This window comes from Oncorhynchus mykiss, chromosome 13, assembly GCF_013265735.2.
Source record: "Oncorhynchus mykiss isolate Arlee chromosome 13, USDA_OmykA_1.1, whole genome shotgun sequence".
NCBI classification, from domain to species: Eukaryota; Metazoa; Chordata; class Actinopteri; order Salmoniformes; family Salmonidae; genus Oncorhynchus; species Oncorhynchus mykiss.
In genome coordinates this window covers 53,499,185-53,522,939 of record NC_048577.1, presented here as the reverse complement: position 1 = coordinate 53,522,939, position 23,755 = coordinate 53,499,185, and the positions used below count along the sequence as shown (strand labels likewise).

Sequence of the window (23,755 nt, the reverse complement as noted above, 5' to 3'; positions counted from 1 at the left end):
GACAGTGCGTTTCCCTCGAAATGTAGGCACTACATTCAGCATTTGTTTTTAGACTGTCAATGTCTGTCGTCCATTAGGGCCCTGTAAAATCCCTTCAATGTTTTGCCTGACCCCCCCCCCCCAAAAAAATTCCCCCTCTCCTCCTTTTACATTTCCCGGTTTACCGTTTATCCCTGCTTCTCCAGGTTTTCGCTCTCAAAAGCACACCTTTTTAATCGAAATATAACACGATTGGATGTTCTATGTCCACGACAACATTTAAAACCCTAGCAGGAGACCACTTTTGAGGTCTGGGAAAAATTGAAGACATATCGATTTTGGGGTGTAGTTACCCTTTAAACGCAAGTGTGCGCCAGGAAGAGACCTTTGTTTGAGCGCGGAGTTTGCAAAACAAATGGCCACTGGATTGATGCAAATAATGATGATATAATTCTGCCAAGCTGGCATAGGCTACTTTGCAGTTAACATTTCATTGAGAAGGTTTTTGTGGGAAGCCTTTCCTTCTCTACCAGAAGAAGGTAATCATTAGCCTCAACGCTAACGGCTACACAAAGTGTAGACCTGCGCGCGCTCCGCACGCATGCGCACAGAAACTGGGCAGTCCTGTGCTGTTTCTGAAAGTTGCGTGGAAATACGAATCACTGATGCATTTTGTTGATGTCTAATGATTCTCTTGGGCAAATGAATGCATTTTCTAACAAGTTGAAAGGATTTAGTTGATTTCCTCCTTAGTTCAAAACATTTTTGAATATTGTTGAATTTCGGTTTAAAGTCTGGATTCCGTGATTCCGTATTATATAGGGCCCTAGTCCATGAAGTTGTCATAAGTGTGAACATAGGATATGCCCTCTCCCCCCCCCACAAGAGTGAAATATATGGGCTGGAAAGGAAATGTAAGCAAGGTTTGAGCTTTGTCAGTGTGTCACAACGTGGACATTTCTCTGTCTCCCGATGAATGAGCGGCACATTGACTTTATATAGTGTACCAAGAGGGTTCCCTTCGCTTACGGCCATACCAGCCTGAATACGCCCGATCTCGTCCGATCTCGGAAGCTAAGCAGGGTCGGGCCTGGTTAGTACTTGGATGGGAGACCGCCTGGGAATACCAGGTGCTGTAAGCTTTTTGCTCCAGTAGAGGGTACTCTTGTGTCATGCGTGGAGCAACTGCCTTTTATTTATCGCCCTAATAATGTTGTGTCTTTTTATTGGACTACATGCAGTTTGTTAGTGCTGCCCTGCCCTGATCAAATCCAATCATGGACAGTGCGTTTCCCTCGAAATGTAGGCACTACATTCAGCATTTGTTTTTAGACTGTCAATGTCTGTCGTCCATTAGGGCCCTGTAAAATCCCTTCAATGTTTTGCCTGACCCCCCCCCCCAAAAAAATTCCCCCTCTCCTCCTTTTACATTTCCCGGTTTACCGTTTATCCCTGCTTCTCCAGGTTTTCGCTCTCAAAAGCACACCTTTTTAATCGAAATATAACACGATTGGATGTTCTATGTCCACGACAACATTTAAAACCCTAGCAGGAGACCACTTTTGAGGTCTGGGAAAAATTGAAGACATATCGATTTTGGGGTGTAGTTACCCTTTAAACGCAAGTGTGCGCCAGGAAGAGACCTTTGTTTGGTTAAGCGGTGTTGCTGTAGCGCTCATGTGATTGCGGAGTTTGCAAAACAAATGGCCACTGGATTGATGCAAATAATGATGATATAATTCTGCCAAGCTGGCATAGGCTACTTTGCAGTTAACATTTCATTGAGAAGGTTTTTGTGGGAAGCCTTTCCTTCTCTACCAGAAGAAGGTAATCATTAGCCTCAACGCTAACGGCTACACAAAGTGTAGACCTGCGCGCGCTCCGCACGCATGCGCACAGAAACTGGGCAGTCCTGTGCTGTTTCTGAAAGTTGCGTGGAAATACGAATCACTGATGCATTTTGTTGATGTCTAATGATTCTCTTGGGCAAATGAATGCATTTTCTAACAAGTTGAAAGGATTTAGTTGATTTCCTCCTTAGTTCAAAACATTTTTGAATATTGTTGAATTTCGGTTTAAAGTCTGGATTCCGTGATTCCGTATTATATAGGGCCCTAGTCCATGAAGTTGTCATAAGTGTGAACATAGGATATGCCCTCTCCCCCCCCCACAAGAGTGAAATATATGGGCTGGAAAGGAAATGTAAGCAAGGTTTGAGCTTTGTCAGTGTGTCACAACGTGGACATTTCTCTGTCTCCCGATGAATGAGCGGCACATTGACTTTATATAGTGTACCAAGAGGGTTCCCTTCGCTTACGGCCATACCAGCCTGAATACGCCCGATCTCGTCCGATCTCGGAAGCTAAGCAGGGTCGGGCCTGGTTAGTACTTGGATGGGAGACCGCCTGGGAATACCAGGTGCTGTAAGCTTTTTGCTCCAGTAGAGGGTACTCTTGTGTCATGCGTGGAGCAACTGCCTTTTATTTATCGCCCTAATAATGTTGTGTCTTTTTATTGGACTACATGCAGTTTGTTAGTGCTGCCCTGCCCTGATCAAATCCAATCATGGACAGTGCGTTTCCCTCGAAATGTAGGCACTACATTCAGCATTTGTTTTTAGACTGTCAATGTCTGTCGTCCATTAGGGCCCTGTAAAATCCCTTCAATGTTTTGCCTGACCCCCCCCCCAAAAAAAATTCCCCCTCTCCTCCTTTTACATTTCCCGGTTTACCGTTTATCCCTGCTTCTCCAGGTTTTCGCTCTCAAAAGCACACCTTTTTAATCGAAATATAACACGATTGGATGTTCTATGTCCACGACAACATTTAAAACCCTAGCAGGAGACCACTTTTGAGGTCTGGGAAAAATTGAAGACATATCGATTTTGGGGTGTAGTTACCCTTTAAACGCAAGTGTGCGCCAGGAAGAGACCTTTGTTTGGTTAAGCGGTGTTGCTGTAGCGCTCATGTGATTGCGGAGTTTGCAAAACAAATGGCCACTGGATTGATGCAAATAATGATGATATAATTCTGCCAAGCTGGCATAGGCTACTTTGCAGTTAACATTTCATTGAGAAGGTTTTTGTGGGAAGCCTTTCCTTCTCTACCAGAAGAAGGTAATCATTAGCCTCAACGCTAACGGCTACACAAAGTGTAGACCTGCGCGCGCTCCGCACGCATGCGCACAGAAACTGGGCAGTCCTGTGCTGTTTCTGAAAGTTGCGTGGAAATACGAATCACTGATGCATTTTGTTGATGTCTAATGATTCTCTTGGGCAAATGAATGCATTTTCTAACAAGTTGAAAGGATTTAGTTGATTTCCTCCTTAGTTCAAAACATTTTTGAATATTGTTGAATTTCGGTTTAAAGTCTGGATTCCGTGATTCCGTATTATATAGGGCCCTAGTCCATGAAGTTGTCATAAGTGTGAACATAGGATATGCCCTCTCCCCCCCCCACAAGAGTGAAATATATGGGCTGGAAAGGAAATGTAAGCAAGGTTTGAGCTTTGTCAGTGTGTCACAACGTGGACATTTCTCTGTCTCCCGATGAATGAGCGGCACATTGACTTTATATAGTGTACCAAGAGGGTTCCCTTCGCTTACGGCCATACCAGCCTGAATACGCCCGATCTCGTCCGATCTCGGAAGCTAAGCAGGGTCGGGCCTGGTTAGTACTTGGATGGGAGACCGCCTGGGAATACCAGGTGCTGTAAGCTTTTTGCTCCAGTAGAGGGTACTCTTGTGTCATGCGTGGAGCAACTGCCTTTTATTTATCGCCCTAATAATGTTGTGTCTTTTTATTGGACTACATGCAGTTTGTTAGTGCTGCCCTGCCCTGATCAAATCCAATCATGGACAGTGCGTTTCCCTCGAAATGTAGGCACTACATTCAGCATTTGTTTTTAGACTGTCAATGTCTGTCGTCCATTAGGGCCCTGTAAAATCCCTTCAATGTTTTGCCTGACCCCCCCCCCAAAAAAAATTCCCCCTCTCCTCCTTTTACATTTCCCGGTTTACCGTTTATCCCTGCTTCTCCAGGTTTTCGCTCTCAAAAGCACACCTTTTTAATCGAAATATAACACGATTGGATGTTCTATGTCCACGACAACATTTAAAACCCTAGCAGGAGACCACTTTTGAGGTCTGGGAAAAATTGAAGACATATCGATTTTGGGGTGTAGTTACCCTTTAAACGCAAGTGTGCGCCAGGAAGAGACCTTTGTTTGGTTAAGCGGTGTTGCTGTAGCGCTCATGTGATTGCGGAGTTTGCAAAACAAATGGCCACTGGATTGATGCAAATAATGATGATATAATTCTGCCAAGCTGGCATAGGCTACTTTGCAGTTAACATTTCATTGAGAAGGTTTTTGTGGGAAGCCTTTCCTTCTCTACCAGAAGAAGGTAATCATTAGCCTCAACGCTAACGGCTACACAAAGTGTAGACCTGCGCGCGCTCCGCACGCATGCGCACAGAAACTGGGCAGTCCTGTGCTGTTTCTGAAAGTTGCGTGGAAATACGAATCACTGATGCATTTTGTTGATGTCTAATGATTCTCTTGGGCAAATGAATGCATTTTCTAACAAGTTGAAAGGATTTAGTTGATTTCCTCCTTAGTTCAAAACATTTTTGAATATTGTTGAATTTCGGTTTAAAGTCTGGATTCCGTGATTCCGTATTATATAGGGCCCTAGTCCATGAAGTTGTCATAAGTGTGAACATAGGATATGCCCTCTCCCCCCCCCACAAGAGTGAAATATATGGGCTGGAAAGGAAATGTAAGCAAGGTTTGAGCTTTGTCAGTGTGTCACAACGTGGACATTTCTCTGTCTCCCGATGAATGAGCGGCACATTGACTTTATATAGTGTACCAAGAGGGTTCCCTTCGCTTACGGCCATACCAGCCTGAATACGCCCGATCTCGTCCGATCTCGGAAGCTAAGCAGGGTCGGGCCTGGTTAGTACTTGGATGGGAGACCGCCTGGGAATACCAGGTGCTGTAAGCTTTTTGCTCCAGTAGAGGGTACTCTTGTGTCATGCGTGGAGCAACTGCCTTTTATTTATCGCCCTAATAATGTTGTGTCTTTTTATTGGACTACATGCAGTTTGTTAGTGCTGCCCTGCCCTGATCAAATCCAATCATGGACAGTGCGTTTCCCTCGAAATGTAGGCACTACATTCAGCATTTGTTTTTAGACTGTCAATGTCTGTCGTCCATTAGGGCCCTGTAAAATCCCTTCAATGTTTTGCCTGACCCCCCCCCCAAAAAAAATTCCCCCTCTCCTCCTTTTACATTTCCCGGTTTACCGTTTATCCCTGCTTCTCCAGGTTTTCGCTCTCAAAAGCACACCTTTTTAATCGAAATATAACACGATTGGATGTTCTATGTCCACGACAACATTTAAAACCCTAGCAGGAGACCACTTTTGAGGTCTGGGAAAAATTGAAGACATATCGATTTTGGGGTGTAGTTACCCTTTAAACGCAAGTGTGCGCCAGGAAGAGACCTTTGTTTGGTTAAGCGGTGTTGCTGTAGCGCTCATGTGATTGCGGAGTTTGCAAAACAAATGGCCACTGGATTGATGCAAATAATGATGATATAATTCTGCCAAGCTGGCATAGGCTACTTTGCAGTTAACATTTGATTGAGAAGGTTTTTGTGGGAAGCCTTTCCTTCTCTACCAGAAGAAGGTAATCATTAGCCTCAACGCTAACGGCTACACAAAGTGTAGACCTGCGCGCGCTCCGCACGCATGCGCACAGAAACTGGGCAGTCCTGTGCTGTTTCTGAAAGTTGCGTGGAAATACGAATCACTGATGCATTTTGTTGATGTCTAATGATTCTCTTGGGCAAATGAATGCATTTTCTAACAAGTTGAAAGGATTTAGTTGATTTCCTCCTTAGTTCAAAACATTTTTGAATATTGTTGAATTTCGGTTTAAAGTCTGGATTCCGTGATTCCGTATTATATAGGGCCCTAGTCCATGAAGTTGTCATAAGTGTGAACATAGGATATGCCCTCTCCCCCCCCCACAAGAGTGAAATATATGGGCTGGAAAGGAAATGTAAGCAAGGTTTGAGCTTTGTCAGTGTGTCACAACATGGACATTTCTCTGTCTTCCGATGAATGAGCGGCACATTGACTTTATATAATGTACCAAGAGGGTTCCCTTCGCTTACGGCCATACCAGCCTGAATACGCCCGATCTCGTCCGATCTCGGAAGCTAAGCAGGGTCGGGCCTGGTTAGTACTTGGATGGGAGACCGCCTGGGAATACCAGGTGCTGTAAGCTTTTTGCTCCAGTAGAGGGTACTCTTGTGTCATGCGTGGAGCAACTGCCTTTTATTTATCGCCCTAATAATGTTGTGTCTTTTTATTGGACTACATGCAGTTTGTTAGTGCTGCCCTGCCCTGATCAAATCCAATCATGGACAGTGCGTTTCCCTCGAAATGTAGGCACTACATTCAGCATTTGTTTTTAGACTGTCAATGTCTGTCGTCCATTAGGGCCCTGTAAAATCCCTTCAATGTTTTGCCTGACCCCCCCCCCAAAAAAAATTCCCCCTCTCCTCCTTTTACATTTCCCGGTTTACCGTTTATCCCTGCTTCTCCAGGTTTTCGCTCTCAAAAGCACACCTTTTTAATCGAAATATAACACGATTGGATGTTCTATGTCCACGACAACATTTAAAACCCTAGCAGGAGACCACTTTTGAGGTCTGGGAAAAATTGAAGACATATCGATTTTGGGGTGTAGTTACCCTTTAAACGCAAGTGTGCGCCAGGAAGAGACCTTTGTTTGGTTAAGCGGTGTTGCTGTAGCGCTCATGTGATTGCGGAGTTTGCAAAACAAATGGCCACTGGATTGATGCAAATAATGATGATATAATTCTGCCAAGCTGGCATAGGCTACTTTGCAGTTAACATTTCATTGAGAAGGTTTTTGTGGGAAGCCTTTCCTTCTCTACCAGAAGAAGGTAATCATTAGCCTCAACGCTAACGGCTACACAAAGTGTAGACCTGCGCGCGCTCCGCACGCATGCGCACAGAAACTGGGCAGTCCTGTGCTGTTTCTGAAAGTTGCGTGGAAATACGAATCACTGATGCATTTTGTTGATGTCTAATGATTCTCTTGGGCAAATGAATGCATTTTCTAACAAGTTGAAAGGATTTAGTTGATTTCCTCCTTAGTTCAAAACATTTTTGAATATTGTTGAATTTCGGTTTAAAGTCTGGATTCCGTGATTCCGTATTATATAGGGCCCTAGTCCATGAAGTTGTCATAAGTGTGAACATAGGATATGCCCTCTCCCCCCCCCACAAGAGTGAAATATATGGGCTGGAAAGGAAATGTAAGCAAGGTTTGAGCTTTGTCAGTGTGTCACAACGTGGACATTTCTCTGTCTCCCGATGAATGAGCGGCACATTGACTTTATATAGTGTACCAAGAGGGTTCCCTTCGCTTACGGCCATACCAGCCTGAATACGCCCGATCTCGTCCGATCTCGGAAGCTAAGCAGGGTCGGGCCTGGTTAGTACTTGGATGGGAGACCGCCTGGGAATACCAGGTGCTGTAAGCTTTTTGCTCCAGTAGAGGGTACTCTTGTGTCATGCGTGGAGCAACTGCCTTTTATTTATCGCCCTAATAATGTTGTGTCTTTTTATTGGACTACATGCAGTTTGTTAGTGCTGCCCTGCCCTGATCAAATCCAATCATGGACAGTGCGTTTCCCTCGAAATGTAGGCACTACATTCAGCATTTGTTTTTAGACTGTCAATGTCTGTCGTCCATTAGGGCCCTGTAAAATCCCTTCAATGTTTTGCCTGACCCCCCCCCCCAAAAAAAATTCCCCCTCTCCTCCGTTTACATTTCCCGGTTTACCGTTTATCCCTGCTTCTCCAGGTTTTCGCTCTCAAAAGCACACCTTTTTAATCGAAATATAACACGATTGGATGTTCTATGTCCACGACAACATTTAAAACCCTAGCAGGAGACCACTTTTGAGGTCTGGGAAAAATTGAAGACATATCGATTTTGGGGTGTAGTTACCCTTTAAACGCAAGTGTGCGCCAGGAAGAGACCTTTGTTTGGTTAAGCGGTGTTGCTGTAGCGCTCATGTGATTGCGGAGTTTGCAAAACAAATGGCCACTGGATTGATGCAAATAATGATGATATAATTCTGCCAAGCTGGCATAGGCTACTTTGCAGTTAACATTTCATTGAGAAGGTTTTTGTGGGAAGCCTTTCCTTCTCTACCAGAAGAAGGTAATCATTAGCCTCAACGCTAACGGCTACACAAAGTGTAGACCTGCGCGCGCTCCGCACGCATGCGCACAGAAACTGGGCAGTCCTGTGCTGTTTCTGAAAGTTGCGTGGAAATACGAATCACTGATGCATTTTGTTGATGTCTAATGATTCTCTTGGGCAAATGAATGCATTTTCTAACAAGTTGAAAGGATTTAGTTGATTTCCTCCTTAGTTCAAAACATTTTTGAATATTGTTGAATTTCGGTTTAAAGTCTGGATTCCGCGATTCCGTATTATATAGGGCCCTAGTCCATGAAGTTGTCATAAGTGTGAACATAGGATATGCCCTCTCCCCCCCCCCACAAGAGTGAAATATATGGGCTGGAAAGGAAATGTAAGCAAGGTTTGAGCTTTGTCAGTGTGTCACAACGTGGACATTTCTCTGTCTCCCGATGAATGAGCGGCACATTGACTTTATATAGTGTACCAAGAGGGTTCCCTTCGCTTGCGGCCATACCAGCCTGAATACGCCCGATCTCGTCCGATCTCGGAAGCTAAGCAGGGTCGGGCCTGGTTAGTACTTGGATGGGAGACCGCCTGGGAATACCAGGTGCTGTAAGCTTTTTGCTCCAGTAGAGGGTACTCTTGTGTCATGCGTGGAGCAACTGCCTTTTATTTATCGCCCTAATAATGTTGTGTCTTTTTATTGGACTACATGCAGTTTGTTAGTGCTGCCCTGCCCTGATCAAATCCAATCATGGACAGTGCGTTTCCCTCGAAATGTAGGCACTACATTCAGCATTTGTTTTTAGACTGTCAATGTCTGTCGTCCATTAGGGCCCTGTAAAATCCCTTCAATGTTTTGCCTGACCCCCCCCCCCCAAAAAAATTCCCCCTCTCCTCCGTTTACATTTCCCGGTTTACCGTTTATCCCTGCTTCTCCAGGTTTTCGCTCTCAAAAGCACACCTTTTTAATCGAAATATAACACGATTGGATGTTCTATGTCCACGACAACATTTAAAACCCTAGCAGGAGACCACTTTTGAGGTCTGGGAAAAATTGAAGACATATCGATTTTGGGGTGTAGTTACCCTTTAAACGCAAGTGTGCGCCAGGAAGAGACCTTTGTTTGGTTAAGCGGTGTTGCTGTAGCGCTCATGTGATTGCGGAGTTTGCAAAACAAATGGCCACTGGATTGATGCAAATAATGATGATATAATTCTGCCAAGCTGGCATAGGCTACTTTGCAGTTAACATTTGATTGAGAAGGTTTTTGTGGGAAGCCTTTCCTTCTCTACCAGAAGAAGGTAATCATTAGCCTCAACGCTAACGGCTACACAAAGTGTAGACCTGCGCGCGCTCCGCACGCATGCGCACAGAAACTGGGCAGTCCTGTGCTGTTTCTGAAAGTTGCGTGGAAATACGAATCACTGATGCATTTTGTTGATGTCTAATGATTCTCTTGGGCAAATGAATGCATTTTCTAACAAGTTGAAAGGATTTAGTTGATTTCCTCCTTAGTTCAAAACATTTTTGAATATTGTTGAATTTCGGTTTAAAGTCTGGATTCCGCGATTCCGTATTATATAGGGCCCTAGTCCATGAAGTTGTCATAAGTGTGAACATAGGATATGCCCTCTCCCCCCCCCACAAGAGTGAAATATATGGGCTGGAAAGGAAATGTAAGCAAGGTTTGAGCTTTGTCAGTGTGTCACAACGTGGACATTTCTCTGTCTCCCGATGAATGAGCGGCACATTGACTTTATATAGTGTACCAAGAGGGTTCCCTTCGCTTACGGCCATACCAGCCTGAATACGCCCGATCTCGTCCGATCTCGGAAGCTAAGCAGGGTCGGGCCTGGTTAGTACTTGGATGGGAGACCGCCTGGGAATACCAGGTGCTGTAAGCTTTTTGCTCCAGTAGAGGGTACTCTTGTGTCATGCGTGGAGCAACTGCCTTTTATTTATCGCCCTAATAATGTTGTGTCTTTTTATTGGACTACATGCAGTTTGTTAGTGCTGCCCTGCCCTGATCAAATCCAATCATGGACAGTGCGTTTCCCTCGAAATGTAGGCACTACATTCAGCATTTGTTTTTAGACTGTCAATGTCTGTCGTCCATTAGGGCCCTGTAAAATCCCTTCAATGTTTTGCCTGACCCCCCCCCCAAAAAAATTCCCCCTCTCCTCCGTTTACATTTCCCGGTTTACCGTTTATCCCTGCTTCTCCAGGTTTTCGCTCTCAAAAGCACACCTTTTTAATCGAAATATAACACGATTGGATGTTCTATGTCCACGACAACATTTAAAACCCTAGCAGGAGACCACTTTTGAGGTCTGGGAAAAATTGAAGACATATCGATTTTGGGGTGTAGTTACCCTTTAAACGCAAGTGTGCGCCAGGAAGAGACCTTTGTTTGGTTAAGCGGTGTTGCTGTAGCGCTCATGTGATTGCGGAGTTTGCAAAACAAATGGCCACTGGATTGATGCAAATAATGATGATATAATTCTGCCAAGCTGGCATAGGCTACTTTGCAGTTAACATTTGATTGAGAAGGTTTTTGTGGGAAGCCTTTCCTTCTCTACCAGAAGAAGGTAATCATTAGCCTCAACGCTAACGGCTACACAAAGTGTAGACCTGCGCGCGCTCCGCACGCATGCGCACAGAAACTGGGCAGTCCTGTGCTGTTTCTGAAAGTTGCGTGGAAATACGAATCACTGATGCATTTTGTTGATGTCTAATGATTCTCTTGGGCAAATGAATGCATTTTCTAACAAGTTGAAAGGATTTAGTTGATTTCCTCCTTAGTTCAAAACATTTTTGAATATTGTTGAATTTCGGTTTAAAGTCTGGATTCCGCGATTCCGTATTATATAGGGCCCTAGTCCATGAAGTTGTCATAAGTGTGAACATAGGATATGCCCTCTCCCCCCCCCACAAGAGTGAAATATATGGGCTGGAAAGGAAATGTAAGCAAGGTTTGAGCTTTGTCAGTGTGTCACAACGTGGACATTTCTCTGTCTCCCGATGAATGAGCGGCACATTGACTTTATATAGTGTACCAAGAGGGTTCCCTTCGCTTACGGCCATACCAGCCTGAATACGCCCGATCTCGTCCGATCTCGGAAGCTAAGCAGGGTCGGGCCTGGTTAGTACTTGGATGGGAGACCTGCCTGGGAATACCAGGTGCTGTAAGCTTTTTGCTCCAGTAGAGGGTACTCTTGTGTCATGCGTGGAGCAACTGCCTTTTATTTATCGCCCTAATAATGTTGTGTCTTTTTATTGGACTACATGCAGTTTGTTAGTGCTGCCCTGCCCTGATCAAATCCAATCATGGACAGTGCGTTTCCCTCGAAATGTAGGCACTACATTCAGCATTTGTTTTTAGACTGTCAATGTCTGTCGTCCATTAGGGCCCTGTAAAATCCCTTCAATGTTTTGCCTGACACCCCCCCCCAAAAAAAAATTCCCCCTCTCCTCCGTTTACATTTCCCGGTTTACCGTTTATCCCTGCTTCTCCAGGTTTTCGCTCTCAAAAGCACACCTTTTTAATCGAAATATAACACGATTGGATGTTCTATGTCCACGACAACATTTAAAACCCTAGCAGGAGACCACTTTTGAGGTCTGGGAAAAATTGAAGACATATCGATTTTGGGGTGTAGTTACCCTTTAAACGCAAGTGTGCGCCAGGAAGAGACCTTTGTTTGGTTAAGCGGTGTTGCTGTAGCGCTCATGTGATTGCGGAGTTTGCAAAACAAATGGCCACTGGATTGATGCAAATAATGATGATATAATTCTGCCAAGCTGGCATAGGCTACTTTGCAGTTAACATTTCATTGAGAAGGTTTTTGTGGGAAGCCTTTCCTTCTCTACCAGAAGAAGGTAATCATTAGCCTCAACGCTAACGGCTACACAAAGTGTAGACCTGCGCGCGCTCCGCACGCATGCGCACAGAAACTGGGCAGTCCTGTGCTGTTTCTGAAAGTTGCGTGGAAATACGAATCACTGATGCATTTTGTTGATGTCTAATGATTCTCTTGGGCAAATGAATGCATTTTCTAACAAGTTGAAAGGATTTAGTTGATTTCCTCCTTAGTTCAAAACATTTTTGAATATTGTTGAATTTCGGTTTAAAGTCTGGATTCCGCGATTCCGTATTATATAGGGCCCTAGTCCATGAAGTTGTCATAAGTGTGAACATAGGATATGCCCTCTCCCCCCCCCACAAGAGTGAAATATATGGGCTGGAAAGGAAATGTAAGCAAGGTTTGAGCTTTGTCAGTGTGTCACAACGTGGACATTTCTCTGTCTCCCGATGAATGAGCGGCACATTGACTTTATATAGTGTACCAAGAGGGTTCCCTTCGCTTACGGCCATACCAGCCTGAATACGCCCGATCTCGTCCGATCTCGGAAGCTAAGCAGGGTCGGGCCTGGTTAGTACTTGGATGGGAGACCGCCTGGGAATACCAGGTGCTGTAAGCTTTTTGCTCCAGTAGAGGGTACTCTTGTGTCATGCGTGGAGCAACTGCCTTTTATTTATCGCCCTAATAATGTTGTGTCTTTTTATTGGACTACATGCAGTTTGTTAGTGCTGCCCTGCCCTGATCAAATCCAATCATGGACAGTGCGTTTCCCTCGAAATGTAGGCACTACATTCAGCATTTGTTTTTAGACTGTCAATGTCTGTCGTCCATTAGGGCCCTGTAAAATCCCTTCAATGTTTTGCCTGACCCCCCCCCCAAAAAAATTCCCCCTCTCCTCCGTTTACATTTCCCGGTTTACCGTTTATCCCTGCTTCTCCAGGTTTTCGCTCTCAAAAGCACACCTTTTTAATCGAAATATAACACGATTGGATGTTCTATGTCCACGACAACATTTAAAACCCTAGCAGGAGACCACTTTTGAGGTCTGGGAAAAATTGAAGACATATCGATTTTGGGGTGTAGTTACCCTTTAAACGCAAGTGTGCGCCAGGAAGAGACCTTTGTTTGGTTAAGCGGTGTTGCTGTAGCGCTCATGTGATTGCGGAGTTTGCAAAACAAATGGCCACTGGATTGATGCAAATAATGATGATATAATTCTGCCAAGCTGGCATAGGCTACTTTGCAGTTAACATTTGATTGAGAAGGTTTTTGTGGGAAGCCTTTCCTTCTCTACCAGAAGAAGGTAATCATTAGCCTCAACGCTAACGGCTACACAAAGTGTAGACCTGCGCGCGCTCCGCACGCATGCGCACAGAAACTGGGCAGTCCTGTGCTGTTTCTGAAAGTTGCGTGGAAATACGAATCACTGATGCATTTTGTTGATGTCTAATGATTCTCTTGGGCAAATGAATGCATTTTCTAACAAGTTGAAAGGATTTAGTTGATTTCCTCCTTAGTTCAAAACATTTTTGAATATTGTTGAATTTCGGTTTAAAGTCTGGATTCCGCGATTCCGTATTATATAGGGCCCTAGTCCATGAAGTTGTCATAAGTGTGAACATAGGATATGCCCTCTCCCCCCCCCACAAGAGTGAAATATATGGGCTGGAAAGGAAATGTAAGCAAGGTTTGAGCTTTGTCAGTGTGTCACAACGTGGACATTTCTCTGTCTCCCGATGAATGAGCGGCACATTGACTTTATATAGTGTACCAAGAGGGTTCCCTTCGCTTACGGCCATACCAGCCTGAATACGCCCGATCTCGTCCGATCTCGGAAGCTAAGCAGGGTCGGGCCTGGTTAGTACTTGGATGGGAGACCGCCTGGGAATACCAGGTGCTGTAAGCTTTTTGCTCCAGTAGAGGGTACTCTTGTGTCATGCGTGGAGCAACTGCCTTTTATTTATCGCCCTAATAATGTTGTGTCTTTTTATTGGACTACATGCAGTTTGTTAGTGCTGCCCTGCCCTGATCAAATCCAATCATGGACAGTGCGTTTCCCTCGAAATGTAGGCACTACATTCAGCATTTGTTTTTAGACTGTCAATGTCTGTCGTCCATTAGGGCCCTGTAAAATCCCTTCAATGTTTTGCCTGACCCCCCCCCAAAAAAAATTCCCCCTCTCCTCCGTTTACATTTCCCGGTTTACCGTTTATCCCTGCTTCTCCAGGTTTTCGCTCTCAAAAGCACACCTTTTTAATCGAAATATAACACGATTGGATGTTCTATGTCCACGACAACATTTAAAACCCTAGCAGGAGACCACTTTTGAGGTCTGGGAAAAATTGAAGACATATCGATTTTGGGGTGTAGTTACCCTTTAAACGCAAGTGTGCGCCAGGAAGAGACCTTTGTTTGGTTAAGCGGTGTTGCTGTAGCGCTCATGTGATTGCGGAGTTTGCAAAACAAATGGCCACTGGATTGATGCAAATAATGATGATATAATTCTGCCAAGCTGGCATAGGCTACTTTGCAGTTAACATTTGATTGAGAAGGTTTTTGTGGGAAGCCTTTCCTTCTCTACCAGAAGAAGGTAATCATTAGCCTCAACGCTAACGGCTACACAAAGTGTAGACCTGCGCGCGCTCCGCACGCATGCGCACAGAAACTGGGCAGTCCTGTGCTGTTTCTGAAAGTTGCGTGGAAATACGAATCACTGATGCATTTTGTTGATGTCTAATGATTCTCTTGGGCAAATGAATGCATTTTCTAACAAGTTGAAAGGATTTAGTTGATTTCCTCCTTAGTTCAAAACATTTTTGAATATTGTTGAATTTCGGTTTAAAGTCTGGATTCCGCGATTCCGTATTATATAGGGCCCTAGTCCATGAAGTTGTCATAAGTGTGAACATAGGATATGCCCTCTCCCCCCCCCACAAGAGTGAAATATATGGGCTGGAAAGGAAATGTAAGCAAGGTTTGAGCTTTGTCAGTGTGTCACAACGTGGACATTTCTCTGTCTCCCGATGAATGAGCGGCACATTGACTTTATATAGTGTACCAAGAGGGTTCCCTTCGCTTACGGCCATACCAGCCTGAATACGCCCGATCTCGTCCGATCTCGGAAGCTAAGCAGGGTCGGGCCTGGTTAGTACTTGGATGGGAGACCGCCTGGGAATACCAGGTGCTGTAAGCTTTTTGCTCCAGTAGAGGGTACTCTTGTGTCATGCGTGGAGCAACTGCCTTTTATTTATCGCCCTAATAATGTTGTGTCTTTTTATTGGACTACATGCAGTTTGTTAGTGCTGCCCTGCCCTGATCAAATCCAATCATGGACAGTGCGTTTCCCTCGAAATGTAGGCACTACATTCAGCATTTGTTTTTAGACTGTCAATGTCTGTCGTCCATTAGGGCCCTGTAAAATCCCTTCAATGTTTTGCCTGACCCCCCCCCCCAAAAAAAATTCCCCCTCTCCTCCGTTTACATTTCCCGGTTTACCGTTTATCCCTGCTTCTCCAGGTTTTCGCTCTCAAAAGCACACCTTTTTAATCGAAATATAACACGATTGGATGTTCTATGTCCACGACAACATTTAAAACCCTAGCAGGAGACCACTTTTGAGGTCTGGGAAAAATTGAAGACATATCGATTTTGGGGTGTAGTTACCCTTTAAACGCAAGTGTGCGCCAGGAAGAGACCTTTGTTTGGTTAAGCGGTGTTGCTGTAGCGCTCATGTGATTGCGGAGTTTGCAAAACAAATGGCCACTGGATTGATGCAAATAATGATGATATAATTCTGCCAAGCTGGCATAGGCTACTTTGCAGTTAACATTTGATTGAGAAGGTTTTTGTGGGAAGCCTTTCCTTCTCTACCAGAAGAAGGTAATCATTAGCCTCAACGCTAACGGCTACACAAAGTGTAGACCTGCGCGCGCTCCGCACGCATGCGCACAGAAACTGGGCAGTCCTGTGCTGTTTCTGAAAGTTGCGTGGAAATACGAATCACTGATGCATTTTGTTGATGTCTAATGATTCTCTTGGGCAAATGAATGCATTTTCTAACAAGTTGAAAGGATTTAGTTGATTTCCTCCTTAGTTCAAAACATTTTTGAATATTGTTGAATTTCGGTTTAAAGTCTGGATTCCGCGATTCCGTATTATATAGGGCCCTAGTCCATGAAGTTGTCATAAGTGTGAACATAGGATATGCCCTCTCCCCCCCCCACAAGAGTGAAATATATGGGCTGGAAAGGAAATGTAAGCAAGGTTTGAGCTTTGTCAGTGTGTCACAACGTGGACATTTCTCTGTCTCCCGATGAATGAGCGGCACATTGACTTTATATAGTGTACCAAGAGGGTTCCCTTCGCTTACGGCCATACCAGCCTGAATACGCCCGATCTCGTCCGATCTCGGAAGCTAAGCAGGGTCGGGCCTGGTTAGTACTTGGATGGGAGACCGCCTGGGAATACCAGGTGCTGTAAGCTTTTTGCTCCAGTAGAGGGTACTCTTGTGTCATGCGTGGAGCAACTGCCTTTTATTTATCGCCCTAATAATGTTGTGTCTTTTTATTGGACTACATGCAGTTTGTTAGTGCTGCCCTGCCCTGATCAAATCCAATCATGGACAGTGCGTTTCCCTCGAAATGTAGGCACTACATTCAGCATTTGTTTTTAGACTGTCAATGTCTGTCGTCCATTAGGGCCCTGTAAAATCCCTTCAATGTTTTGCCTGACCCCCCCCCCAAAAAAATTCCCCCTCTCCTCCGTTTACATTTCCCGGTTTACCGTTTATCCCTGCTTCTCCAGGTTTTCGCTCTCAAAAGCACACCTTTTTAATCGAAATATAACACGATTGGATGTTCTATGTCCACGACAACATTTAAAACCCTAGCAGGAGACCACTTTTGAGGTCTGGGAAAAATTGAAGACATATCGATTTTGGGGTGTAGTTACCCTTTAAACGCAAGTGTGCGCCAGGAAGAGACCTTTGTTTGGTTAAGCGGTGTTGCTGTAGCGCTCATGTGATTGCGGAGTTTGCAAAACAAATGGCCACTGGATTGATGCAAATAATGATGATATAATTCTGCCAAGCTGGCATAGGCTACTTTGCAGTTAACATTTCATTGAGAAGGTTTTTGTGGGAAGCCTTTCCTTCTCTACCAGAAGAAGGTAATCATTAGCCTCAACGCTAACGGCTACACAAAGTGTAGACCTGCGCGCGCTCCGCACGCATGCGCACAGAAACTGGGCAGTCCTGTGCTGTTTCTGAAAGTTGCGTGGAAATACGAATCACTGATGCATTTTGTTGATGTCTAATGATTCTCTTGGGCAAATGAATGCATTTTCTAACAAGTTGAAAGGATTTAGTTGATTTCCTCCTTAGTTCAAAACATTTTTGAATATTGTTGAATTTCGGTTTAAAGTCTGGATTCCGCGATTCCGTATTATATAGGGCCCTAGTCCATGAAGTTGTCATAAGTGTGAACATAGGATATGCCCTCTCCCCCCCCCACAAGAGTGAAATATATGGGCTGGAAAGGAAATGTAAGCAAGGTTTGAGCTTTGTCAGTGTGTCACAACGTGGACATTTCTCTGTCTCCCGATGAATGAGCGGCACATTGACTTTATATAGTGTACCAAGAGGGTTCCCTTTGCTTACGGCCATACCAGCCTGAATACGCCCGATCTCGTCCGATCTCGGAAGCTAAGCAGGGTCGGGCCTGGTTAGTACTTGGATGGGAGACCGCCTGGGAATACCAGGTGCTGTAAGCTTTTTGCTCCAGTAGAGGGTACTCTTGTGTCATGCGTGGAGCAACTGCCTTTTATTTATCGCCCTAATAATGTTGTGTCTTTTTATTGGACTACATGCAGTTTGTTAGTGCTGCCCTGCCCTGATCAAATCCAATCATGGACAGTGCGTTTCCCTCGAAATGTAGGCACTACATTCAGCATTTGTTTTTAGACTGTCAATGTCTGTCGTCCATTAGGGCCCTGTAAAATCCCTTCAATGTTTTGCCTGACCCCCCCCCCAAAAAAAATTCCCCCTCTCCTCCGTTTACATTTCCCGGTTTACCGTTTATCCCTGCTTCTCCAGGTTTTCGCTCTCAAAAGCACACCTTTTTAATCGAAATATAACACGATTGGATGTTCTATGTCCACGACAACATTTAAAACCCTAGCAGGAGACCACTTTTGAGGTCTGGGAAAAATTGAAGACATATCGATTTTGGGGTGTAGTTACCCTTTAAACGCAAGTGTGCGCCAGGAAGAGACCTTTGTTTGGTTAAGCGGTGTTGCTGTAGCGCTCATGTGATTGCGGAGTTTGCAAAACAAATGGCCACTGGATTGATGCAAATAATGATGATATAATTCTGCCAAGCTGGCATAGGCTACTTTGCAGTTAACATTTCATTGAGAAGGTTTTTGTGGGAAGCCTTTCCTTCTCTACCAGAAGAAGGTAATCATTAGCCTCAACGCTAACGGCTACACAAAGTGTAGACCTGCGCGCGCTCCGCACGCATGCGCACAGAAACTGGGCAGTCCTGTGCTGTTTCTGAAAGTTGCGTGGAAATACGAATCACTGATGCATTTTGTTGATGTCTAATGATTCTCTTGGGCAAATGAATGCATTTTCTAACAAGTTGAAAGGATTTAGTTGATTTCCTCCTTAGTTCAAAACATTTTTGAATATTGTTGAATTTCGGTTTAAAGTCTGGATTCCGCGATTCCGTATTATATAGGGCCCTAGTCCATGAAGTTGTCATAAGTGTGAACATAGGATATGCCCTCTCCCCCCCCCACAAGAGTGAAATATATGGGCTGGAAAGGAAATGTAAGCAAGGTTTGAGCTTTGTCAGTGTGTCACAACGTGGACATTTCTCTGTCTCCCGATGAATGAGCGGCACATTGACTTTATATAGTGTACCAAGAGGGTTCCCTTCGCTTACGGCCATACCAGCCTGAATACGCCCGATCTCGTCCGATCTCGGAAGCTAAGCAGGGTCGGGCCTGGTTAGTACTTGGATGGGAGACCGCCTGGGAATACCAGGTGCTGTAAGCTTTTTGCTCCAGTAGAGGGTACTCTTGTGTCATGCGTGGAGCAACTGCCTTTTATTTATCGCCCTAATAATGTTGTGTCTTTTTATTGGACTACATGCAGTTTGTTAGTGCTGCCCTGCCCTGATCAAATCCAATCATGGACAGTGCGTTTCCCTCGAAATGTAGGCACTACATTCAGCATTTGTTTTTAGACTGTCAATGTCTGTCGTCCATTAGGGCCCTGTAAAATCCCTTCAATGTTTTGCCTGACCCCCCCCCCAAAAAAATTCCCCCTCTCCTCCGTTTACATTTCCCGGTTTACCGTTTATCCCTGCTTCTCCAGGTTTTCGCTCTCAAAAGCACACCTTTTTAATCGAAATATAACACGATTGGATGTTCTATGTCCACGACAACATTTAAAACCCTAGCAGGAGACCACTTTTGAGGTCTGGGAAAAATTGAAGACATATCGATTTTGGGGTGTAGTTACCCTTTAAACGCAAGTGTGCGCCAGGAAGAGACCTTTGTTTGGTTAAGCGGTGTTGCTGTAGCGCTCATGTGATTGCGGAGTTTGCAAAACAAATGGCCACTGGATTGATGCAAATAATGATGATATAATTCTGCCAAGCTGGCATAGGCTACTTTGCAGTTAACATTTCATTGAGAAGGTTTTTGTGGGAAGCCTTTCCTTCTCTACCAGAAGAAGGTAATCATTAGCCTCAACGCTAACGGCTACACAAAGTGTAGACCTGCGCGCGCTCCGCACGCATGCGCACAGAAACTGGGCAGTCCTGTGCTGTTTCTGAAAGTTGCGTGGAAATACGAATCACTGATGCATTTTGTTGATGTCTAATGATTCTCTTGGGCAAATGAATGCATTTTCTAACAAGTTGAAAGGATTTAGTTGATTTCCTCCTTAGTTCAAAACATTTTTGAATATTGTTGAATTTCGGTTTAAAGTCTGGATTCCGCGATTCCGTATTATATAGGGCCCTAGTCCATGAAGTTGTCATAAGTGTGAACATAGGATATGCCCTCTCCCCCCCCCACAAGAGTGAAATATATGGGCTGGAAAGGAAATGTAAGCAAGGTTTGAGCTTTGTCAGTGTGTCACAACGTGGACATTTCTCTGTCTCCCGATGAATGAGCGGCACATTGACTTTATATAGTGTACCAAGAGGGTTCCCTTCGCTTACGGCCATACCAGCCTGAATACGCCCGATCTCGTCCGATCTCGGAAGCTAAGCAGGGTCGGGCCTGGTTAGTACTTGGATGGGAGACCGCCTGGGAATACCAGGTGCTGTAAGCTTTTTGCTCCAGTAGAGGGTACTCTTGTGTCATGCGTGGAGCAACTGCCTTTTATTTATCGCCCTAATAATGTTGTGTCTTTTTATTGGACTACATGCAGTTTGTTAGTGCTGCCCTGCCCTGATCAAATCCAATCATGGACAGTGCGTTTCCCTCGAAATGTAGGCACTACATTCAGCATTTGTTTTTAGACTGTCAATGTCTGTCGTCCATTAGGGCCCTGTAAAATCCCTTCAATGTTTTGCCTGACCCCCCCCCCAAAAAAATTCCCCCTCTCCTCCGTTTACATTTCCCGGTTTACCGTTTATCCCTGCTTCTCCAGGTTTTCGCTCTCAAAAGCACACCTTTTTAATCGAAATATAACACGATTGGATGTTCTATGTCCACGACAACATTTAAAACCCTAGCAGGAGACCACTTTTGAGGTCTGGGAAAAATTGAAGACATATCGATTTTGGGGTGTAGTTACCCTTTAAACGCAAGTGTGCGCCAGGAAGAGACCTTTGTTTGGTTAAGCGGTGTTGCTGTAGCGCTCATGTGATTGCGGAGTTTGCAAAACAAATGGCCACTGGATTGATGCAAATAATGATGATATAATTCTGCCAAGCTGGCATAGGCTACTTTGCAGTTAACATTTCATTGAGAAGGTTTTTGTGGGAAGCCTTTCCTTCTCTACCAGAAGAAGGTAATCATTAGCCTCAACGCTAACGGCTACACAAAGTGTAGACCTGCGCGCGCTCCGCACGCATGCGCACAGAAACTGGGCAGTCCTGTGCTGTTTCTGAAAGTTGCGTGGAAATACGAATCACTGATGCATTTTGTTGATGTCTAATGATTCTCTTGGGCAAATTAATGCATTTTCTAACAAGTTGAAAGGATTTAGTTGATTTCCTCCTTAGTTCAAAACATTTTTGAATATTGTTGAATTTCGGTTTAAAGTCTGGATTCCGCGATTCCGTATTATATAGGGCCCTAGTCCATGAAGTTGTCATAAGTGTGAACATAGGATATGCCCTCTCCCCCCCCCACAAGAGTGAAATATATGGGCTGGAAAGGAAATGTAAGCAAGGTTTGAGCTTTGTCAGTGTGTCACAACGTGGACATTTCTCTGTCTCCCGATGAATGAGCGGCACATTGACTTTATATAGTGTACCAAGAGGGTTCCCTTCGCTTACGGCCATACCAGCCTGAATACGCCCGATCTCGTCCGATCTCGGAAGCTAAGCAGGGTCGGGCCTGGTTAGTACTTGGATGGGAGACCGCCTGGGAATACCAGGTGCTGTAAGCTTTTTGCTCCAGTAGAGGGTACTCTTGTGTCATGCGTGGAGCAACTGCCTTTTATTTATCGCCCTAATAATGTTGTGTCTTTTTATTGGACTACATGCAGTTTGTTAGTGCTGCCCTGCCCTGATCAAATCCAATCATGGACAGTGCGTTTCCCTCGAAATGTAGGCACTACATTCAGCATTTGTTTTTAGACTGTCAATGTCTGTCGTCCATTAGGGCCCTGTAAAATCCCTTCAATGTTTTGCCTGACCCCCCCCCCAAAAAAATTCCCCCTCTCCTCCGTTTACATTTCCCGGTTTACCGTTTATCCCTGCTTCTCCAGGTTTTCGCTCTCAAAAGCACACCTTTTTAATCGAAATATAACACGATTGGATGTTCTATGTCCACGACAACATTTAAAACCCTAGCAGGAGACCACTTTTGAGGTCTGGGAAAAATTGAAGACATATCGATTTTGGGGTGTAGTTACCCTTTAAACGCAAGTGTGCGCCAGGAAGAGACCTTTGTTTGGTTAAGCGGTGTTGCTGTAGCGCTCATGTGATTGCGGAGTTTGCAAAACAAATGGCCACTGGATTGATGCAAATAATGATGATATAATTCTGCCAAGCTGGCATAGGCTACTTTGCAGTTAACATTTCATTGAGAAGGTTTTTGTGGGAAGCCTTTCCTTCTCTACCAGAAGAAGGTAATCATTAGCCTCAACGCTAACGGCTACACAAAGTGTAGACCTGCGCGCGCTCCGCACGCATGCGCACAGAAACTGGGCAGTCCTGTGCTGTTTCTGAAAGTTGCGTGGAAATACGAATCACTGATGCATTTTGTTGATGTCTAATGATTCTCTTGGGCAAATTAATGCATTTTCTAACAAGTTGAAAGGATTTAGTTGATTTCCTCCTTAGTTCAAAACATTTTTGAATATTGTTGAATTTCGGTTTAAAGTCTGGATTCCGCGATTCCGTATTATATAGGGCCCTAGTCCATGAAGTTGTCATAAGTGTGAACATAGGATATGCCCTCTCCCCCCCCCACAAGAGTGAAATATATGGGCTGGAAAGGAAATGTAAGCAAGGTTTGAGCTTTGTCAGTGTGTCACAACGTGGACATTTCTCTGTCTCCCGATGAATGAGCGGCACATTGACTTTATATAGTGTACCAAGAGGGTTCCCTTCGCTTACGGCCATACCAGCCTGAATACGCCCGATCTCGTCCGATCTCGGAAGCTAAGCAGGGTCGGGCCTGGTTAGTACTTGGATGGGAGACCGCCTGGGAATACCAGGTGCTGTAAGCTTTTTGCTCCAGTAGAGGGTACTCTTGTGTCATGCGTGGAGCAACTGCCTTTTATTTATCGCCCTAATAATGTTGTGTCTTTTTATTGGACTACATGCAGTTTGTTAGTGCTGCCCTGCCCTGATCAAATCCAATCATGGACAGTGCGTTTCCCTCGAAATGTAGGCACTACATTCAGCATTTGTTTTTAGACTGTCAATGTCTGTCGTCCATTAGGGCCCTGTAAAATCCCTTCAATGTTTTGCCTGACCCCCCCCCCCAAAAAAAATTCCCCCTCTCCTCCGTTTACATTTCCCGGTTTACCGTTTATCCCTGCTTCTCCAGGTTTTCGCTCTCAAAAGCACACCTTTTTAATCGAAATATAACACGATTGGATGTTCTATGTCCACGACAACATTTAAAACCCTAGCAGGAGACCACTTTTGAGGTCTGGGAAAAATTGAAGACATATCGATTTTGGGGTGTAGTTACCCTTTAAACGCAAGTGTGCGCCAGGAAGAGACCTTTGTTTGGTTAAGCGGTGTTGCTGTAGCCTCATGTGATTGCGGAGTTTGCAAAACAAATGGCCACTGGATTGATGCAAATAATGATGATATAATTCTGCCAAGCTGGCATAGGCTACTTTGCAGTTAACATTTGATTGAGAAGGTTTTTGTGGGAAGCCTTTCCTTCTCTACCAGAAGAAGGTAATCATTAGCCTCAACGCTAACGGCTACACAAAGTGTAGACCTGCGCGCGC

At 44.7% G+C, this 23,755-nt stretch overlaps 18 non-coding genes across 18 annotated transcripts; all 18 read left to right on the top strand.

The window, feature by feature from the left end:
• The first annotated feature begins 1,002 nt into the window (after window positions 1–1,002).
• LOC118938658 lies at window positions 1,003–1,121 on the top strand. Its single transcript, XR_005035864.1, has one exon. It is a non-coding gene; the product is annotated as a 5S ribosomal RNA (ribosomal RNA).
• Window positions 1,122–2,290: 1,169 nt separating this feature from the next.
• LOC118938657 lies at window positions 2,291–2,409 on the top strand. The gene has a single exon (XR_005035863.1). It is a non-coding gene; the product is annotated as a 5S ribosomal RNA (ribosomal RNA).
• Window positions 2,410–3,578: 1,169 nt separating this feature from the next.
• Window positions 3,579–3,697, top strand: LOC118938656. The gene has a single exon (XR_005035862.1). It is a non-coding gene; the product is annotated as a 5S ribosomal RNA (ribosomal RNA).
• Window positions 3,698–4,866: 1,169 nt separating this feature from the next.
• LOC118938655 lies at window positions 4,867–4,985 on the top strand. Its single transcript, XR_005035861.1, has one exon. It is a non-coding gene; the product is annotated as a 5S ribosomal RNA (ribosomal RNA).
• Window positions 4,986–6,154: 1,169 nt separating this feature from the next.
• Window positions 6,155–6,273, top strand: LOC118938654. The gene has a single exon (XR_005035860.1). It is a non-coding gene; the product is annotated as a 5S ribosomal RNA (ribosomal RNA).
• A 1,169-nt stretch (window positions 6,274–7,442) lies between these two features.
• On the top strand, window positions 7,443–7,561 carry LOC118938653. The gene has a single exon (XR_005035859.1). It is a non-coding gene; the product is annotated as a 5S ribosomal RNA (ribosomal RNA).
• A 1,171-nt stretch (window positions 7,562–8,732) lies between these two features.
• On the top strand, window positions 8,733–8,851 carry LOC118938679. Its single transcript, XR_005035885.1, has one exon. It is a non-coding gene; the product is annotated as a 5S ribosomal RNA (ribosomal RNA).
• A 1,170-nt stretch (window positions 8,852–10,021) lies between these two features.
• On the top strand, window positions 10,022–10,140 carry LOC118938652. Its single transcript, XR_005035858.1, has one exon. It is a non-coding gene; the product is annotated as a 5S ribosomal RNA (ribosomal RNA).
• Window positions 10,141–11,308: 1,168 nt separating this feature from the next.
• LOC118938682 lies at window positions 11,309–11,428 on the top strand. Its single transcript, XR_005035888.1, has one exon. It is a non-coding gene; the product is annotated as a 5S ribosomal RNA (ribosomal RNA).
• A 1,171-nt stretch (window positions 11,429–12,599) lies between these two features.
• LOC118938651 lies at window positions 12,600–12,718 on the top strand. The gene has a single exon (XR_005035857.1). It is a non-coding gene; the product is annotated as a 5S ribosomal RNA (ribosomal RNA).
• A 1,168-nt stretch (window positions 12,719–13,886) lies between these two features.
• Window positions 13,887–14,005, top strand: LOC118938650. The gene has a single exon (XR_005035856.1). It is a non-coding gene; the product is annotated as a 5S ribosomal RNA (ribosomal RNA).
• A 1,168-nt stretch (window positions 14,006–15,173) lies between these two features.
• Window positions 15,174–15,292, top strand: LOC118938649. Its single transcript, XR_005035855.1, has one exon. It is a non-coding gene; the product is annotated as a 5S ribosomal RNA (ribosomal RNA).
• Window positions 15,293–16,462: 1,170 nt separating this feature from the next.
• On the top strand, window positions 16,463–16,581 carry LOC118938647. Its single transcript, XR_005035853.1, has one exon. It is a non-coding gene; the product is annotated as a 5S ribosomal RNA (ribosomal RNA).
• Window positions 16,582–17,749: 1,168 nt separating this feature from the next.
• On the top strand, window positions 17,750–17,868 carry LOC118938646. The gene has a single exon (XR_005035852.1). It is a non-coding gene; the product is annotated as a 5S ribosomal RNA (ribosomal RNA).
• Window positions 17,869–19,037: 1,169 nt separating this feature from the next.
• Window positions 19,038–19,156, top strand: LOC118938641. Its single transcript, XR_005035848.1, has one exon. It is a non-coding gene; the product is annotated as a 5S ribosomal RNA (ribosomal RNA).
• A 1,168-nt stretch (window positions 19,157–20,324) lies between these two features.
• Window positions 20,325–20,443, top strand: LOC118938631. Its single transcript, XR_005035838.1, has one exon. It is a non-coding gene; the product is annotated as a 5S ribosomal RNA (ribosomal RNA).
• A 1,168-nt stretch (window positions 20,444–21,611) lies between these two features.
• Window positions 21,612–21,730, top strand: LOC118938620. Its single transcript, XR_005035827.1, has one exon. It is a non-coding gene; the product is annotated as a 5S ribosomal RNA (ribosomal RNA).
• Window positions 21,731–22,898: 1,168 nt separating this feature from the next.
• Window positions 22,899–23,017, top strand: LOC118938609. The gene has a single exon (XR_005035817.1). It is a non-coding gene; the product is annotated as a 5S ribosomal RNA (ribosomal RNA).
• The last annotated feature ends 738 nt before the right edge of the window (window positions 23,018–23,755 follow it).